The 15,687-nt window shown below is 41.7% G+C and overlaps 1 pseudogene; it reads right to left on the bottom strand.

Annotated features, from left to right (window-relative positions):
* LOC132390581 (general transcription factor II-I repeat domain-containing protein 2-like) overlaps window positions 1–15,312 on the bottom strand; it is a 64,957-nt pseudogene extending 49,645 nt beyond the window's left edge.
* Between the last annotated feature and the right edge of the window lie 375 nt (window positions 15,313–15,687).

The raw sequence follows: 15,687 nt of genomic DNA, 5'->3' as shown, positions 1-15,687 counted from the left end.
GACAACTTTCGACCAATAAAGTGAGTATGTTTATGGGACGAGATGCCGGACAATGTGTTTGAGGTACGTACACACTTTCAAAACATTCAAAATGTAATTGGACAGCCCACAGATAGGAATGCTTTAACGGGCTAAGGTCAAAAACGGAGCAAATGAGTATAGCTCAGATGGTATGAACCGCTTGGGCCACCGTTTCCATATCCGTTCACTAAGACTATTTACTTTCAGAACTGGAACATTAAAAACCAGAGAATCTGTACATAAGTTGAGCATTGTTTCCGATTTCACTCACTTGTGGGGCAGTTGGATTTCTGTGATCTGTCATGAAGGGCAAATTGTGATGAATTACAACGATGACAAATGAGGTAATTTTGTTTCGTAATATGTACAAGGTTAATTTGAAGAAAGGCAATGATGCATCTGGATAAATCGTGTCCTTTCATCCTACTTCTCTGCATCTGAGCGAGTAGCATCAGGTGCCAGACTCCGGAACTATTTTTTTTACGGCTGTAGAGTGGGGTCTTGTACTGGTTTCGCTGAAAAGAATATATTTTAAAATCTATTTAGTTTCCCTTTATGATTCGACAACGGTATGTAATTGCAATGAAATAACGCAACGTGGAAGTGCTGACGTCCGTAAACACTGGTCTGGTCCCAGTATAAGTTTCTTAAGAAACGAATCTCTTTCCTAACTATGTCAGGATCTTGAACCATTTGCAGGAGATCTTGATGTCTGACAGTGTCAAAAGCTATTGTAGCGTCGATGAAACATAGGTAGATTGCTTTTTGTACCTGGATGGCTCGTTCACAGATCATTCGTAGCATGAAAATTGCATTTCTGGTTCCAGTGTTTTCCACAAAGCCGCAGTGTTCCATACTGATATTAGGATTTATATAACGTGTTGCTGTCATCATGATTGCTATGAGAATAGTTTTTGCCATTTGGCTCATCAGGCTTATTGTACGCTGTATTTCACAGACTGTGGCTCCCTCTTTCTTTGGAAGTGTGATGAACATTGATTTAAATAAACAATCAGGTATCTCCCCATGATCACAGATTGCATTTGCCATTTCTGTAATTTTCCCTATTCCAAACCCTTCTGAGGCCAATATCATTCCAACAGCGATGTTGCCTGGACCAGTTGCTCTGTTATGATTATGGCTGTTTAAGTTTCTGATTTTACAATGTTAGTACCTTCAAGATTCTTCTTTATGTTCAGTTTCTTTTCTTCTTTTTCGTCTTCAAGAAGTTATTTTATATATCCTGTCCATCTGCTTAGGAATTCATCTTTACTCATAATTAAGTTGCCGTCATTTGCCTCGATGCATCCAATTGCTGAGCAAGGAAATTTCCACGTTAGTTCTTTAATCTTACTGTGCATCATCTTTGTTCCAGAGTTATGGGTTTGTAGCATTTCTAACTCTCAGCATTACGCATTTAGCCATCTTTCTTTAACTTCTTTGCATTTTCTTTTTTATTATCTTATCAAGTTGTTTGTATTCTTCGATGTCTCTGGGTTTGATGGTCTGTTTTTGTGCATCGATTGTATTATATTTTCTGTTATCTTCTTAATTTTCCGCTGTTTTCGTGGGATGGTTTGTTTTGCAGCTTTAACTATGGATTCTTTCAGTATGTCCCAGGAAGATATGCCTCCTTCATTCTGCAGTACTGAAAACGGGTTTTCACCTTGATTGTGTATTCTGTTTTCAGATGAGGGGTGTTTTGTAGTTGTTGATAATTCATTAACTCTGATATTTTTGGTTTCTTTAATTTTCTCATCTTTATTTTCTCTTTGCAAATGACTAGTATGTGGGTGCTCCCACAGAATCTGTTATGGATTGCTATGTAATGATTTGATTTTTGTTTTTCCCATCTGGACTTCTCCATGTCCATTTCCTTCTTGGATGTTGGTTAACCCAAGTCTTGGTGGTTATCTGATAGTTTGTTTTACATCATGATATAAGCTTTTCTCCTCTTTCGTTTCTTTCCCCCAATCTCTGGTCTCCAACAATATGGTCTTCTCTTCTCGCAACGTCTTTTGCATTGACGTCGCCCATGATTATGATGAATTCTTATAATTTGCATTGTTCTAGTAATATGTCTAGGGAGTAGTTGAAAGCTTCAATTTCTTCCTCTGACCTTTCCCTTGTGGATGCAGTTGCTTGAAAGATAGAGAGGTTGTTTTGTTGTCCTTTTAGTTTGACTAGCGTCATTCTGTGACGAAGCGAAAATCAGAAGACACTGAATGGAAAAATGGGACAGAGAGAGTCATGCAGTCATAGATTGTTACTACAGAGAAGTAGGCTCTTTCGCTCATCTGGATCATCCCTCTGTGATTCTTCGCCTCGTCCCATTTATCTGCACCCTCGGTCCGTCTCTCATGCTCTTAACTAGACAGTCTTCCCTATAATGATACAATTGAATCCGCATCTACCACTGACGCTGGAAGATCCTTCCACATTTCTTGAACTTCTTACCGAGTCAGCTTTAACACATATTTCAGCTGAATATTGAATACTTCAGCTTTCACCCCGCATCTATGAAGTTGTTTAAGATTCACTCAGAGGATGTGGAAAATCTGCGAGCATTCACCCTGTCCGTAACTCTCACAAATGTGTTATTTATGTAAGATCTCCATTCACTGTCCTGCCGTCAAGGGAATAAATTCCAATTCGACAGTTCCTTCTAATTCTTGTTCTCAGTTCCCGAAGTCCAGCTTTCAAATTATCTCTGCACACTTTGAAGCTTATTGAACACGATCTACGGCGTGTTGTACAGCTTCAACCTAACGTCGCAACTCCTGTGCTCAGTGAACTGACTGTGAAGGTAAATGTGATTGGAGCTCAATACAAGCCGATCTGCCGTGACGCTGCTTCCCTGAAATTATCGATCTGTATCCCCAGGTCTCCTTCTGCAAACTAAATTCCACCTAATCAAAGCGCTTCTTAACCTGTTGTATCTATCTTCACAATGCAGGCGAACTCATACTTGACTCGATTAAGTTCCGTCTGCCGTTTTTCAACCCATTTTCCAGGCAGTCAACATCAAGCTATAAACTTGGATAGAGTGCCTGGCTGGAACAACGCCCACAATCTAAGATTCATCCTAATTATTGTTATGATTCATTTTTCTACATCTAAGTCAATAAAATACATGATACATAACAACGGACTTAACACCAATCCCTGCAATGCACCTGTCACCATCAAAGAATCAACCATCTACTCTCTGCTAATCCAGAGAAGAACGTTCGTCAATCCGTTCACATGCCGCAGATATAGTCGTATGGGCGCGTAAATTTTTATTATGAAATGTCCCTGGAATATTGTTCTCGACGTCGTTTATCTGCTTAGAAGAACATACGTAGGACATCTTGTGAAACATGCCACAAGCTATTATTGTGACTTTCGTCATTCAAATGACCGGAAGTGACTAGAACGAGCGAGAAAAAATGAACCTATCTTCCCCTTCAATAACGTGTACTCCATTTCACCTGCCGAGCTACTGTCCCGACCCCAACGTTGGGACCGAGTGCACTCCGCCGATGTGTCAAAATTATTCTTTTGGAAGGTGATTGTCGATGTTATTTGTTCGGGATGATTGTCTTTGTTAGAAACAACACAATCAGAAATGTCTCATTTCAACAGCTGAAGCCTGGGACCTTGGAATTTAAACTGGCAACGCTCATGTTAATTTATGTTTAAAAGCTAACAACTTGTAACAACTTTGGGGACACGAATTCATGGCACTATGACAGAGTGAAAAAAAAACTATTTAATGCATGTGTTTGTGTAGCTGGTTGTGCCTAATGAGACTTATGTGATAACCACACTAATTGCCTCAGTGGAATTATGCTAAATTGCATATAACCCTGTAAAACAGATCACCGGTTCATATGAACCTTTGGAACTTTCCGTACACGGGAACATTGCTTCAGACGGAATATGGGATATCCAACGATTTACTACATCGCGGGTGTTTTCTACCCTACACTTGTAGCGATCGGTGTCCCGGGTAAGATACTGGAGCTGGGCACTCGATGTATAGCGCAGTCGTCTTGGTTTTGTTCCGCTGCGCTGTTCGGAGAACACCAAGGATGGTACCATTGCATGAATTCTGTTTCCAGAATTGAGAATTCAAGCATCTGATATTTCTTTTTAATTCAGTTTCCTTATTTTCCAGGTACGATGTTTTTTTCTTCTCTGTTGTGAAATATGCTTTTGCCGATAGTTTCATCGTTGGGCCTTGCTCAGCTTTCTGCAGCAACAGTAGCCGCTTTTCCAGATCGGCAGTTTTTTCTAATGATGACCAGTCGAATATCGACACGCAGATCTGTTCTTCCATAAGTCACTAAATTATGACTTATGCTGTAAACCTCCTGAATTTCACTACAAATGATCACTTCAGCTGTCCCACTTCTTATAATGGAAATGCCGCTGCTTATGGTGATGTTTTCTGGAGCGATTGACCGGTAGGTGAGTCGTGGATATCAGATGCCTCGCTCGAAACTGTCGAAAAGTCGCCTGTCCATTGTTGTTCCCCAGTAGGAGTCTAGCAATGGAGCAGGCTCACTTTGAACCTTTGCTTTACACTTCCAGAAAACATACCGTGCATAGTATTGGAGGAATGGTAGGCATTCCGACAGTTGCAGCTAACGAGAATCCTGTTTTGTTTCTAATTTCTTGTAGTTAATTTAACGGCGATTGTGATCCTATCTCGGGGAAAATGCGGACTCTCCAAATGCATCATCCGTTACCTGGTTGGAATGGCAACAGCGGATCTGATGGTGGTTATAGTTTTCGCTTTTGTGCAACAGACCAACAATATCTACATTTATTCCAGATCCTTGCTCATCACTCCTGTATGCGCAGTGACAGTTGTATTATATGTTGTGACGATGGATTGTTCAGTTTGGTTTACGGTCAGCTTTACCTTAGATCGTTTCATCGCAATATGTTGTCGAAAGCTCGGGCAACGATACCGCACTGAGAGAACAGCTACGGTGATTATGGTGACGGTGGTTATAGTGAGCTGCGGGAGAAGTGCCCCGTTTTACTTCGCCATTGAAACTTATGTCATGATTGACAACATACCTTGGCGTTGCGCCTTCACAGATGAATACGCTATTTTACCCGTGTGGAAAGGATTAGAATTACTGGATAGCATTTTAACACCGTTGCTACCAATTGGCTTAATTCTAGTTTCCAATGGGTTAACAGTAAGACATATCATTGCGGCAAATAGAGTCCGCAGAGGCCTTCGAAACGGCAGTGATAATCAGAAGGATGCCGAGATTGAAAACCGCAGAAAATCGATGATTCTGTTGTTTGCTATATCAGCTAATTACATATTATTTTGGATGCCCTATGTAGTTCATTCCCTGAAATGGCAAGCGGAAAACTTTTTTTTTTGAGGACAAATATTTGAGTTCCCCGGTATATATACTACAGCAATTTGGGTTCATCTTGCAAATTCTGAGTATGTGCACCAATACTTGTATCTATACACTGACTCAGAGAAAATTCAGAAAGGAATTGAGGAAAGGAATGAAGTATATGTTTACATTAAATGGTCATCTATGTAGATAATGCCCACTCCAATTACAACTCAGTGCAGCTTTCGAATAAAACGGTTTCAAAAGGAGTAGATTTGGAAATTATGTCATATACTCAAACATTCGTGTCCCGAGTCATCCTGAAATAAATTGATTCCAAACTATCACAGAGACTTTTCAATCATCCGGGAAACGGTAATGCAGCATAGAAGGCACGACTAACAGTCTCCGGGACAGCTTCAGCCACCATGCCATCAGAATGATTAACTCACGCTGATTCGAATGGTTTTCTATGCTACATTGACTTTTCCATTGATATTAACTTATTATAAATGATTGGCATTGCACATTGTACATTTAGACGAAGATGTAACCTAAATACTTTTATTTCTCATATATGTGGAGGAAATAATGTCAATTCAATCACCAGGGAAGGAATGACTTCCCGTCATCTCGGGGGACAGAAGTTTCAAAATGTTTATAGTCGGGAAAAAGAGTTTAAATGAACACCTTTTCAACACAGGGAGAGTGTGATAGTATCACCGCTGAGGAAAGGGAGGACACTGTGACGGGATTGTACGATAATAGATTGTGAGTGAAACTCAGATGTAGGAAGGGAAGAAACACTCGTTTGAGAATATTCTGTACAGGGCTCCCATCACCAAAACGAAAAGAAAACACCCAAAAAGTGACAGATCGGAAGATAGATTTTGGACAGGTACCATTTTCACACAGCTGTTGTGGCAGACAATTTCAACTTCACTCATATTCATGGCATTTCCTTTGTTTACAAAAGTTTAGATGTGACAGAAATTCTCGGTTACGTCCGGAAGGAGTCCTATCACAATGAGCGGGCAGGCAGACTAGCGAACCGTCCATCCTAGATCTAGTATTGGAAAGTGAAACAGATCCGCGGATCAGTATTTCAAAACGAAAGAGCGCAGCTATTCGACATTTACAGATACCTTATACTGGGATAGGAGGAGACAGTATGGAATGTATTTAATTGATGCTATAAGGTAGGAACTTGCTAGTGGAATATGGGACGTGGTTTGTTACTTCAAATACACAACGGAAATATTGAGATAGTTAATGGAACACTAGATTGGGGTGCAGTATAGCCTTGTTTAATTCTGGCAGGGGACGGATTGCTCCTGAAGTAACCCTGGTTGTTAAGAGATAAAGAACACCTCTTCAAGAAGAAGAAAGAAATAAAAGCGTGAGAAGAAAGGATCAGGCAGGGCTATGGAAAGTCACAGTGCTTCCAGAAGGGATTTAACAATGAACTTATTAGAGTTCGAAGGGGACATGAGAATTCAAGTCCCATTCAGGTACGTGTAAAACAGGAGGATGACGAGATAGAGAGTGGGAGAGATCAGCGATGAAAGAAGAAGCATGTGTCTGGAGTGCAAGGAGGCAGTGAAGGTCCGTACTTATACTTTGCTTTGATTCTCTCCCGAGAGTGCGACATTGATGAATATGAATACAGGGTAAAAGGACAGATGTGCCGGAGCATGCAGACGCTTAGAATTACAAGCTGGAACATTGGAATAAAAATGAAAATATATCTTTCCAAGGTGCTACAAGCTTTGTAATTCAGGTATTTCTAGAAAGTGAGTGAAGATATTGTTGCGGTTTAGGACATGACATTTGCGTCATCACCGAACCCTAACCATATTGGCAAATTTATTCCTCTTTTTTTCTCAAGAAATCTAATGCATTTCTGAGAGTTCAATCGTGGGAAAGCTATAAGAAAGGGTTCTTAGAGACAGGGTTTATGAGTACCTGGAGAAACGTATTCTGGTTGGGAATAGACAACATGGTTTTGTGAGGACATGTCGTCCCTTATGAGCCAGAGTAATTTCCATGAAAGAGGCAGAACAGTTGAGTTTTGGAATATTAATTGTTATGATGCTTAACTCTGGTGCAAGCATTCACAAAGACAGAGAGCCTGGGATCTAGTGGGACCAGGCTGCATAGATTCAGCACTGGCGAACCAAGGGAAGGCTGATGAGGCAGTGTGTGGAGATGACCTTCAATGAAGGTATGATCTTCAGTACACTTGACAACTAGATCTAGAATATGCTCTTCAATCTTCTCCGACCTCCACGACCCGAGCGCCTGAGACCAACCTCGGCGGTCGACCAGTGCGCATCCAGCACCGTCCGCCTTCCTCGAGATCTCCTCTCTAACTCCCCCAAAACCCGCCAACAACAGCTCACAGTCACAAAAGTAAGACTAACATCTATCCCAATTGGTTAACAAATGAATACAATTTTGATTATCAGTAAGTATAACCCAAACAGGTTGCGAGAGAAAGCACTCTCTCAGCAGAAAGCATTCCTACTTTAACTTAACAAAGAAGCCGTTTTGATTAACATACGCAGTAAAATAAGAAACTCCCTGCTCTCTTCACCCAGCAACAAAAGCCATGCCCTCATGACATTCACAGAGTTCCCCAAAGTATGTTGCAAGACACGAAACCCAACCAAGGTGCAGAAAACAGTGACATAACTTCGCAGGGCGGTAGAGATCACAACATTCAGTTCTCCCGGTGCTGCATATGTCAATCGCTCCGTGGAGTCCCTAATTCTCGGAGACTTCCGTACATCCACTGCCGACCCTTCCGGCTCAGACACCACGGGGGACATCCCAGGTCTACCTGTTGTACCCTCACTGGTTCCCTCTTCACCCGAGAGCCCACTGTTTTGTGTTCAAGTTCCACCTTCTCTCGCCCCCCCTACTGCTGACTGTACCTCAGTCTGCCCCTCCACTCTCTCTCCCCCAATGCTGGCTGTATCTCATTCTGCCCCTCAACACCCTCCCTCCTCTTCAACAGCAGAGGAAGGGCCAGGAGCCTCTACTTCCGGTATTGGGGAATTAGCGAACGGAAAGCGGTGCCACACATCTGAATCGTCGTCGTCGGAAGCAGTATCCCTTTCCGGGGTGAGGACTCCGGAGTATGGCACCTGGTGCTGCTTTCATGTATACAAACCAGTAGTCTAAGAGGACAGGATTTATCCCAATGCATCAGTCTCAAGCTTCGAACTGACCTTGTATATATTGACAAGTAAAATAAACTCATGTGATTGTTGTGATTTTGCATAATTTGCCCTCCATGAAAGATCACAGAAATGCAACTGTTGCAAGTGCCGAGAATCAGAAATGAAGCACAACTCAGGTACAGAATCACAGAAGTTGTTCATGTTCTCGTTCTTAAAGTAAATAGTCTTAGTTACGTGATGGAGAAACGGCGGCCCAAGCTGTTCATGTCATCTAAGCTATCTTCATTTGCCGCACTCTGGACCTTATACCGTTAAGGGATTCCTATCCATGGACTGTCCAAATACATTTTTAATGCTCTGAAAGTGTTTTCCCTCAAACACATTCTCGGGTACTTCTTTCTATTTACCTACCCACATAATCTGTTAAAGTGGTATCTCCACTTCCTATTAATTCTCTCTCGTCACATTAAATCAATGTCCATTAGTAAATGATTCTCTCTAAACTGCTTGACGCTGGTAAGTCAGCAGAAGCAATGCAGTATTAGTAGTCTGGCCAGGGATGGGCCTGGATTATCAATGTCTTCATCATCATGGTCAGCAATGACATTGTCAGAATGTATCTACGAATTGTTCTGGAAAAACAGCAATTAAAATATTCTTCATGACAGGAAACCACGAATTGTTCTGGAAAAACAGCAATTAAAATATTCTTCATGACAGGAAACCACAGTAAACTTCGGTTTACTGTGAAATATCAAGCGCTACCCATCATTGCACAGTAAGTGATTCAATGAAAACGCTTCTTGATTCCCAGACAATTACTTCTAGCCATTGAATACAAGCGGCATATGTTTATACAACCTCCGATTCTGTTTCCTCGGATCTTCATACGAGTCCAGATTTAACTTAGAACGGATAGTCAATACAATGTTTGTGAGAGGACTTCGTTGTAATGTACCAAACTCCGTTAGGTCTTACAAAGGACAATGTATGTCGGAAGCTGGGAAATGGCAGGCGGAAAAGGCAAAGAGCTGAACGAAAAGGGGATCTTTCCTCCACCTGTTTTCATCACTCACTTTCTATATTCATCCGGTTGTGTTTCAGGTTACAGATCATCCTGCAGAGACCGCTTTCTTCTGGTACTTGCAAAGTTTTGTCTCATTTGAACAATATTTTAAAAAATATATATTTCAATGTATTTTTAAAAAGTCTCAATTTTATTGTACACAAACATATAACTGAGCGTATCTCGTAATTCTGCAAGTTCCGAACTATAACGGGTTAACTACACCTCACCTTGACTGTAATTAATCTGACTAGTGATGTACAATAATTCTCCCTTATTCTACAGCATCTGCTTGAAGCATCAGAATGCTTACACATTTATTTGCCGCATAAAGCACGTTTTTTTCCCAAAGTTTAAGAATACCTAACGTATATTTACACGTATACAGGGTATTTCAACAATTATATTCACCATTTTATTGCTGGTATGAGACATCAGAGGAAATCATATCGGCTGTGTAAAGGTGATGAAAGCTCGCCATTCTCAGGTTCCCCAGTGATTTCCATTATCCAAACCTACTGAAAACAAGCTGCATCCATTTTTGTCATTGAGCTTCTTTACCCGCGAACCCACTAAATATTAGTGTGTACCAGGACTTGCAAATAAATAGCACTGAATTTATTTTAAAGCGACAATAATAAAAATGTGTGGGTGCCCGGAAATATAAACATGGCCTAATATGATGATCGAAAAATACAGTGAATATTTCTCCTTATCCGATGGGTCACACCTGATATGAATATGAAAATAACAACAAAAACCGAGGTTAAATGTCTTTATGTTCACTGATGTTTCAGTCACTCGTTGGTACGTTGACCTTCCCTAACTCTCCCCTCTGAACGATAAGTTGCACGGGTATTCTGTTCATATCACATAGCCATCCTCCGCTGTGCATGCTACTATAAATGTCATTAATAATTAGACATGTGCAGTTTTGATTCTGCAGACTGGAATTCCTGTTTTATTTTATTTGCTGCAAGGGAGCGGGCAATGACAAATAAATACAGAACCAATATGTTCTGATATCCAGCGACAGTGTCATTATTGATTGCAGGGCATCATCACTGGTAGTGTGGTTTCTGCTGAAGAGCATTTTTTTATATAGAGAGAGATATTAATATGGTTTAATGGTCATACATCTTGCTTTCGCTGCGTCCATCATGATGTTGGACAAGCAATTACTTTACCAGCAGACTTGGAGATGTTTCTGAATAATCAGTGATACTCTCTGTGTGAGAGATCCTGCGATCGAATGGGATGTGATAGTAACGTTGTAGAATTGGTGGATCCGGACAAGCAGAAACATTATCCACGTGGTAGCTGACATGTCAGAATAAGCACTGAAAACACCATGTGGTCAGTGATGTTCTTGTAGACCTGTGACAGTCCTGTTCATTGCAGTTATGGATTATTTGGAAGCAAGGAAATAACACCTTTTGACTCCCCACAGCCGAGAGAGAGAATCAGATTTTCATTGGTGTTTCCTTCTCAATCTATATATCTATTTCAGTATCTAATCGTCAATTCATATGCCCCCATTGGCAATGAACAGAAAACGTCTTTCTTTGAAATAGCCGTGCTGACAATTTCCATGGAATATGCAGAATCAGAACGAGCAAACGGATGTATACTTGAAATGATTGTTAAAATCGTGCAAAGTAAAATACTGGAAGAATATCAATGGGTTATGTCCCAGCTGATTTTGTTTCTTCTTTTATTTCTAATTCCTTTTTTTTACCGGTGTTGATTGTCCGTCGTTTCCGACGATGATTTAACTTTTGAGGGATGAATTTCACAGTGAAAAAAGTCCGTTGTGCCGAGGCAGTTCTGCTTTCTCGGCCTCAAGATGCTTGATCCAATTGCAGGAAAAAAAACTTGGAGATTTCCTGGGCTGTGGCGGATATTCATGACGCTTTTTGTACCTTGCTTTGCCCTTCGCTGTCCATGAAGCGTTGCTGCACCGCCTTCTGGGGTGTTTGATCATGTAGTCGATCTCATCCGCCGAGTCCGGGAACTATCTGCACATGCTGGGTTAAGCAAATCTCTAACTCACAGGTGTTTGTGTTTCCCGGCTACACTCACCTGGTTCAGCCCGTCTGTCGAAGCGCCGGACCAGGGTTTGCCACTGTCCGATACAAACAGTTACTCGGAGCCACCGATAAGAGCTGAGCGTCAGGAGTGAAATAATAGTGGATGAGCTGCTTTCAGGTAGAGTACGACAGGCCCGCCACCAGAGGCGCAAATAAGTTACCGTTTATAACATTTTTAAATGGGTCTTGCAGATTCTACTTTGGCACGAAACTTGAGCTGCTAATTTGAAAAATATAAATAATTAGTCTCTTTCTGAGCTTGTACAACGTGCACTAAATAAGTAACAACTCTGAGCTTTGGCAGAGCACAATAGTTCCCTGTAAAGGACAGGGAGTTACTTTTTCAAACCGGTAGAATGAAGGATATGTATATGCGTTACTGAAGGTGGAAGAGCCAAGTTTCACTGAGCCGCGAGTACTTCAATGCTGGTGGTAGCTGATGCTATTTAGCATATTAATTGTTTAGGGTATTTATTTGACCAGTACAAAATCAGTATTTTCATGATGGGAATGACAGTGATTATACACACCGGGAGACACCATTTGGAATTTTGTTGCAGAGTTGGCAGAACAACACTTCATAGCAGGTAAATATACCGTTTATCTCGAGCCCTTATGTAACTCCATTTGAAGATACTGAAAACCCATCCTCACTTTTGAAAATTGGTCGTTTTCCTGCATTCCCATTTACTTCATCTCGTGATCGTCATTTTTTCAAGTTTCATTGTTTGATTTTACAAATCATTTGCCTGACGTTCGATTGACTGAACGACATTATGCCCCTGAAAGAGTAAATATTTCTCAACATCTTTGCCTCACTTTCTGGAGAATGTGAGAAATAGATATCGATACCTTTCTCAAAAGACCCTGTAGTATCCGTATTCACCAGCGTAGCCGCCAACCCATTAAACACACTCACCACGCTCTGGTAAAAAAAATACCCCTGACAACTCCTCTGTACCTACTTTCAAGCATATAGAATGTGCCCTTTCGTGCTAGCAATTCCAGCCCTAGGAAAAAAGCCTCTGACTATCCACACGATCAAAGCCTCTGATCAACTTACACACCTCCGTCAGGTCACCAAACGTCGCTCCAAGGAAAGAAAGGCCGAGCTGACTCAAGCTATTCTCATAAGGTATGCTCCCCAATCCAGGCAGCATCATTATAAATCTTCTCTGCAACCTTTCTGTGTTTTCCACATACTTCCTATAGCTTGGGAAAATGAAATCTTCCTGCTGTTACCCAAAGTACTTCCTGCATTTCTTCTCCGTAACTTCCTCCGTCCTCAACGGGAATCTTACGAGGGTAAAATTACTTGCACGGCCCCCAGACCCGTCTGCGATTTCTGCAGGTTTCACGTTACTCCCATGTCCACGATCCCTTCCAACTGATCTCCTTTCTGGCACTTATCACTGCAGGCGTTACAAGTGTCCTACCAGGTTTGAACTGCTCAGTAATCCATTTGCAGCTGACGTGGAAAGCGCACCAACCAACATACAAATGGAGCTGATGAAACTCCAGTGTAGTGACACACTCAAGGCAAAGTATGACTCGGTGGGCGCTGCACAGTTTCTACGTTTCATTCCCGACACAATGCCCCAGCTGCGTACCCAAGCTGCTCAAATGCTCCCTATGTTTGGCAGCACATATCTGTGTGAACAACTGTTCTCTTTGATGAAGATAAACAAAACATCACACAGGAGTCGTCTTTCTGATGAACACCTTCACTCAGTTCTGAGGATTTACTCAGCTCAGAGCCTGCCTCGAAACATTGATGAACTTGCATCCAAGATGAGATGCTAAGTATCTGGCTTCGACTAGTGTGAATCACAGAGTGTTGGCCTTTGGAAAATTGTTTTCATTAGAAATTAATCCGGAAAAGCTGCAGATAAAGCCATAAAAAATAAATGCAACTGATTTAAATGTCAATCTTTAAACTAAAGTAAATTTAAGTTTAAACTGATTTAAAGTGAAATAAATGCCAAAATAATTTAAAAAAAAAGGTACAAGTCGAGGGCCGGACTGGTTCAGCGTTTATTGCAAAACATACTGAAATGAATTTATTACACATATTAACCTGGAACTAACAAAGCTTAGGTTATTGCCTACTAAAACAACATTGAACATTAAATAAATAAAAAAATCAGCTGAGGCTGCAAATGGATTACTGAGCAGTTCAAGCCTGCATTTTGGGCTTCAAAGTCGGCAAATTGCCGTGTGAATTCGGCACTAAGTATGCTAAGATTTTCAGCAAACTTTGCATGTGGGAACACCTGCTCTTTCATAGTTTGGCAACACGGAAAATGGCTCAAGTTTTTTTGCTGCATCTGCGTCTCCCACAGGCGCAGCTTGGTTTTAAAAGCCCTCACTGCAGCGTACATGTCTGTGATCACACGACCCCGCCCCTGAAGCTGCAGGTTGAGCGCATTGAGATGGCTCGTGATGTCACACAGAAACGCCATTTCACAGAGCAACTTTTTATCGCGGAGCTCTGTTGTGTCTTTCCCTTTGCTTTCCATGTACTGACAGATCTCCTCACGCAACTCGAAACATCTTTTCAGCAATTTTCCTTGGCTTAACCATCGCACCTCTGTGTGATAGGGCAAATCATTATATTCTGAACCCAACTCCTCCAGAAACGACTTGAACTCGCGGCGATTTAACCCATGTCTCTCATGAAGTTAACTGCTCGTGTTATGGTGTTCATTATATGTTCCATTTTCAAGGCTTGCCACACAACGATTCCTGGTGGATGATACAGTGATAAGCTGTCTACTCACCTGCGCCGTTTTCCTCCCGCATCTTCTCCCGGATCCTGCACACCAATCCAGTCTTTTGACCGCACATCGCGGGCGCTCCATCTGTCGTCAGTCCAACCAGTTTATCCCAAGGCAGCCTCATTATATTTACACATCTGGATACCTCATCAAAGAGATCTTTTCCAGTAGTTGTGCCATGCATTGATCTTAATCCAAAAGTTCCTCTGTTACACACAGACTTTAGTCCACTCCACGAATGAAAATTGACAATTGGGCAGTATCAGAAGTGTCCCTGCTCTCATCCACAGCAAGGAAATATGCGATGAAATTTCTTCCCTTCCCCACCGGCTGTTGTAGATTGGTGGCAAGCTCTCGTCCACGGTCAGCAACGGTGTTTCTGCTCAGGCTCACATTTGAAAATGGGTGCCTTTTATCTGGGCACACGACGTCACAATCTTTCATCATGCAGTTCTTAACAAATTCTCCCTCGGTAAAGGGCCGGGCTGATTTAGCGATCTCTGCTGCCACAATAAAACTATGTGTTTTGTGTTTGTGTTTTGTGCTTTGTGTTTTGGCTTTTGTGAACATAGCCTGCTGTGACGCCAGACTTCTTTTCAACTCTTCTCCCTTCTGGAGCTTCTGTTTCTTGTCCAGATGCGTGTATTTGTCGTGGTGTTTCGTTTCATAGTGTCGTCTTACGTTATATTCTATAATTAGAGCCACACCGTCTCCACACACAAGACAAATAGGTTTGCCCTTTATATCTGCGAACATATACTCTGCCTCCAACCTGCCTTGAAAACCCTTGTTTTCAAAGTCCACCTTTCGTTCAGCCATTTTTGGGGTGAGGGATAGCTGAAAGTTGACCATACGTGACTAGCGCCATATGGATGCTGATGAGAGAGGAAGGCAAGCGCGAGCAATGCACTGGCAGTGAATTGCGGGATTTGTAGTATTAGTGGTGCATGCAATATACCGGCGGGCCAGCTCTAATAGAAAAAAAATATTCATTAATGATATTCAGGAAATAACCCAGGGAAACCGAATAAGCACTAAAAACCCTGAAAACCTGGTACCTGAAGAAACGCAGCATTAGCCATATCATACGCCATAGGCGCTTCGACTACTGGGGCCAGCTTTAATAGTAATTAGATATTAGCTCGCGGGCCAAATATAATTCCACCTCGGGCCAGATTTGGCCCGCGGGCCTTG

The sequence above is a fragment of the Hypanus sabinus genome, unplaced genomic scaffold, assembly GCF_030144855.1.
Source record: "Hypanus sabinus isolate sHypSab1 unplaced genomic scaffold, sHypSab1.hap1 scaffold_965, whole genome shotgun sequence".
NCBI lineage: Eukaryota > Metazoa > Chordata > Chondrichthyes > Myliobatiformes > Dasyatidae > Hypanus > Hypanus sabinus.
The sequence above is the reverse complement of the archived record's forward strand: the minus strand, read 5'-3'. Positions and strand labels throughout refer to the sequence as shown.